A 6,000-nucleotide genomic window follows, 5' to 3' on the forward strand; every position below is an offset into this window, starting at 1 on the left:
AACTTTTATTTTGTGAAAAATTGGTAAATCGAAATTTGCGAAAAAATATGCAAAAAAAGGTTTTAGTAGTTATTTTGCGAAAAAGTATTTAATTGGATTTATTGGCAATGTAAAGAGGAACACAAACCTACCAAGATTTTTCCATAAGGGCTGAAACAAAAAAGTTATGTAGAATAACACTTTATAACTGACTAATTTTTGCTACTATTGCACAAATTATGTTATACAATATTCTGGAAATTGAAAATAATATACGACTGTTTAAAGTGCATAATTTTATGTCCGAACTGCATCGTTTTGGAGAAAAAATCTAAGCATAAAGTAATCAAGGGTGCGCTTTCATAACAGATGGATATTAATACTTATTGTTTGTTTAGGAATCATAGTTGTAAGTCATTGTTTGACTACGAGTTTAATATGAGAATGACAACGAAGAAATTTCTGCAGACTTATTACTTTCTTAAAAGTGGAAGTTGAGTTTTTTTTTTCTTTTCTTTTCTTGCATAATTTCTTGTAGGTAATCTCATATAATAATTAAGCTCTTCCCTCCTAAATAGTTTTCCAATTTATAGGTTTGCATTTCAACTTTTTATTTTTTAATATTTTCTACAATTCCAGCCACATTTAGTAAATCAATACATTTTTTGTTAATGAGGAGATAGAAATAGTATCCTTTTGTAGTTCATAGTATACATCATAAATACGTGTTAAAAAGTTTCATTAATTTTTTAAATTTAAAGTAACAACTCTTTTCCATAATTTACAACGTTTCCATGAATAAGAAGAACACATTTTGTTGAATCATATTTATAAAAACAATGCTAATTACAAATAAATTTAAGGGAGACCGAGTAAATTGCAAGGGATGTGATAGAAAAAACAATATCGCATAATTTTAGGGACTGCAGCTCCCGGAAGTATATAGTACAAGAAATCATCCAGGATATAGAGTCCAAATTGGGTAGGAAGCCATTGAACAACGAACTCTTATATTGTTTTGGGTGAGCTTGCGATCTCGAGCGAGAGCCCTCGAAGGTGCTATGAAAGCTCCAGACTCTTATCTCTGCAGCGGATCCAGGTCCTTCATTGTATTGACGATGGAGGCCTTGATGCTTTGAGGCTCTGACCCTCGACAAGTAGTTAAAAAAACAATATATACATACGGCAAAGAACACGACCACACAAGGGGGTATATGTGCTACCCTTGACAAGTTACCGAGGTCAATCATGATGGCATTTTTGATGTTCCTTTTGCTCACGTTACGGTCCTTGGCCAGCTTAGAAATTGACGTGTCTGGATGAGTGTCAATTGATCGTTTCAAGCCAACTATGAACCTTTTACTCCAGATTTTATCAGATCTTCTTGAATGAGCTGCTCTGTTAGTCTTTCCCGACCTCATCAAAGTTGTTAATCACGTCATAAACTGTTGATTTAGTATATTTGAAGAAGGAAATTATCTCCTGAGCAGAGTATCCCACGCGGCAACCTTCGATGATAGAAATTCTCCTTACTTTTTTCATGCTTGAACGACGATATACTCAAAAAACCTTGTTATGAAATTCGATAGCTAAAACATTTAGCCATAACATATAGACACTATTGATGATGTAAATGCTGAAAAAAATGGGGATGATGTGAATCAAAGTGCTAAGGTATTCAGATAGGAAATGTCAAGGATAACTGACAAATCAGTGATCAACTTGAATAAATATCTTCGAGATGAATTAGAGAATGAAAGTAGAAAATAGGCAAATTTAGGCCAATTGAATTTACCGTTATTCCAAAGGATATATCTGACCATCAGTCTATTTTTGCTAAGTTTGAACCAATACATAATGTAAAATCGAAAGGGAGATGGATATTCAATTCATCCGTCTTAGTAGGCGATTGACTAGTGGTTTCTTGAATGACAATTATCGTGATACAAAATCAGAAATTAAGAAAAGATCAATATAAGAATTTAAAAATGGTTGCTACTCGGGGATAAAGTTCCCTAGCCATAAACAGAGTTAAAGTTTTTTTTTATCTTTTTTTCCTTCAAGACACTGATTAAGTGATTAAGTACTACCAAGAATTGCACAGATGGTGGGGCTGTGTATTAGCTATTAAGTGCAAAGATTGTGTATTGAATCATACCAGCTTTGCTTATTATATTCGTGTTGAATACTATTGTCTGTTCAGGAAACTGAGAAACCTTTCTCATAGGAAGAAGTTGTAGATACAATAAGAAGGTGTGGCAAAAAATCTAAATCTCCTGGCTTATCAGGCTTTGGTTTTGAAATATATCAACTTTATGCTGATGATGGGTTCCTTTCCATCATATATAAACGATTTTGCTTATTATAATACCCCAAAAAGGAAAGGATATAAAATTCATTAAGAATTTGAGACGAATCACACTTCAAAACACTTTCTCAAAGTATTTTCACATGTAATTGTGGAAAGACTTAATAAGACACTGCAAGATACAGTACATAATTGCCAGAGTGGGTTTATAGCTGGTCCGAGAATGGAATACATTGTTGCAAACTTACAGACTGCGTTCGATAATATTGCTAATTGTACTTTATTGACCATTGGCTTTGAAAATGCTTTTAACTGTGTCTAACATACTCACATTTTTTGCATTTCTACAATGCTTGTAAACTCAAATACAATTTATGGGCCAAGACACATATTAAGATCTTTCCAGGTAGAACGTGGATGCAAGTAAGGAGATCCCATAGCAGCAATTATTTTTATGGTTGCTGTGGATGCCTTATTGGAATAAATGAGGGATAATGAAGTATTGAAAAAAAACAAGGGTTAGTTGTTGTGAATCTTGACAATTACAACTTTGTAGTCAAGAAGAGATACATTATTTGGATTTTTAAAGTTATAAATGATTAACATATGCTATATTTTGAAGATGTAGCTTATTTGATCCGTGAGGTCGTCTCCCCCCATGCCTTTATTGTAGAACTTTACTATTGTAGGACAATGAACCTTTGGGTCTTACTTATCTGTCACTCTTATCATCCTTAAGATTATCAACAAAGTTAAGATTTCGAAGTATTAGTTATAAAAATATGAATGTTGGATTCAGAAGTCAATCTTATCCATTCATTTCTATGGTAACTTCTTCATTACCTACAATTGTCAATTTTCTTTTCATCAGCAACCTCTACTTCATCGAAAATGCTATAAATTTGGTCTCTAATAATGCTCCTAAAAATATTAAAATACGTTGTTCTTTGTTTTCTATACATTATCCAGTTTATGAACAATTCTACATGCATAAGAAATATATGATATAATTGTTGGAGTTTCTTTTTATGTTTTTACATATTTTACTAATTTGTTTACTTATAAAGTGTAGTATAATATAAATACATTTAATTCTAAAAGAACAAAAAAACAAAGGATCTAAAGATTACTAATCCTGAACAAGTTTTTAAAAATTAAAAAAAAAATATATCTATGTTAAGCAATTTAACTTTTATTACTTCTTGTATTAACTAACTTTGACCGAAAGTGTTAAGTTGTATGTAACAGATATCATTGAATTATCTTTATTTATTAAACTATATAACACAAATTTTATATCAAAGTATCTGTTTTAAAAAAAGGTTTTTTTTTGTTAAAGCATAGAAAAATTTAAATTGGATAACATTATATTGCAACAACTTTGGAATCAAATGTATATTTAATATTCTATAGAACTATTTGAAATATCATTAGTTTTAATAACAAAAAAGTAGATATAACAGTTACACTTCAACTTAATAAACTTTCCATAGATTTATCACAAAATACTAATGTTGACATTAAATATCAGAAAATATCATATCGGAGATAAAACTGCTACTTACATACAACTTTTATTAAATAATTTTTACCACAATTAAAAAAAACCAAAAAAAAACTCTTAATTTTATTTCTTATGATAATTTGTGTTCAAAATTAACATCATAACAATACAACTTTTTTCTTTTACAAGTTATATAAACTGTCCATTACTTCATATACAAGTTGTAAATACTTTCCTTGGATTGTAAACACGTCAACAGAAAACGTTTATTTTTGAAAAAAATCTTTTCCTATCAAAATATTCCATATCAATGTAAGCGTATCGAGAAAAAAATTGTATATTTTTCAATTTTGTATGAATTCATATTTTCAAGAAAAAGGTTTTATTAGATTGTAATGTCCATCAAACATTAGCTTGATATTAATAATTGTCTCGAATTAAATATTGCTGTGTCTTTTTGATAAAAATTTATATTATTTCAGCGTCAGCTGGTATTTAACCTATATTTAAAATTTTTTTTTATATATCCAACAACATTTAACTATTATAAAATAATATTAAAAGGAATGGTAATTGGAACTAGTGTGATTAAAATAAGTTGCAAAACCGGGTAAATGAAAATAGGCTTTTAATTTGATTTTCATTTGAGAGTGGAATATTCAAAAAGAAGATAAGAATATGGGATTAATCTCTTTGTATCTTGGCTTCATCTTTGTCCATTTCTTCGTCATGATGTCTACTCTTTTGGTGGTCTTTGTACGAATACCATTCAAAAGTTAATTAAAAGTACTTATTTACATCAAAGTCAAATGTAATATATTATTTTCGAAGAATCAATTTGCATAAGTACAAATGAAATTATGCAAGTCGCAAATTCATATTAAATCAACATACACGTCAGTACAAATAATGATATATGTATAGCTACATGTTGCAAACATTTTATTCATATGTGATGAAGAAGGAGACATTTTGTACAATTATTCAGAATATATTAACTTCCTTGCATAAAGTTCAAATTGAATACATACATACATACATTGAAGTAAAATAAATGGTAATTCATTATTCAAATCCTTTAATACAATTTTTTTAATATTGTATATTTGCAAATATTATGAACGGTAAACATCCAGCAATATTATGCAAAATAATAACTAAATGTAAGTGAACATCTTTTTTTAACGTTTTTAGTAAACGTTTCACAAAAATTTACAGTATTTTTCTTTCATAATTAGAAAAGTGAAAACTACCTTATTACTGGCGAGCGTATATTCACAAATGTTGAGTGGCTTTTATATATTACAACGCCCTATTTTGTACATAGATTTAAATGATATCAGGAGACAAGAAGCACATCAATGATCCCTCCTAGAAGATTTGTTGTCTCTAAGAGAGTTTTAAATTTTTTATGAGAATCTCTCAGGGGAAGTTTTTACGCTGAAGATATTTTCAGCATTTTTCACATTTTTATGATAAACATTCGGCATAAGATCATAATTACGCTATTTATGTCTGTTATATTTTCTTAAGCGTTTCATTCATTTTGTAATCTTAAATGTTAATTGAAATACTAAGACAATATCATGTCTTAGTTTTAGTCATAGGGAAAAAATGGATCATCCTGTTTTCAAAACAATTTTTAAGTAATATTAGTTTTGAGTTTCCACAAAATATAAATTGCTATAATCATAGTCACCCCTTTCTCTTCAAATTCCAATTTGAAAATTTTCTTAAGATTTATATACACTACAACACAAAAAAGTCGTATTATGACCATATTCAGTAGATTTTCTCCTTACTATATTCTGCAGATTATGGTGTGTATCTATAAACAACTTGAGCATTTTTGAAAATTGCAACTCATTAATTATTTGATTAAAATATTAATATCGAGGAAATATGAACATTATATTTCTAATGATCTTAATGTAATATTTCAGTATCTTTCTGATGAAATATGTAAAAATAAAAATGAATCCAAATACATTTACCGTAAAAATGTTAGCTTATTCACACGCTCGATCAAAAAACTACTAAGGGATAGTACATATTTGTAGAATACAAGAAAAATAAAACTATCATGTTTATCTGCAAAAAATTTCACTTAAGCAGTTATGCGAGTCAAAAGATGTTCCTAGCACTAATATACAATTTTATACCTATCAGTATTCAGGATCATATTTTTGTTCCATTGATATGTCTAGCG

This window comes from Lepeophtheirus salmonis, chromosome 14 (genome assembly GCF_016086655.4).
Source record: "Lepeophtheirus salmonis chromosome 14, UVic_Lsal_1.4, whole genome shotgun sequence".
NCBI lineage: Eukaryota > Metazoa > Arthropoda > Copepoda > Siphonostomatoida > Caligidae > Lepeophtheirus > Lepeophtheirus salmonis.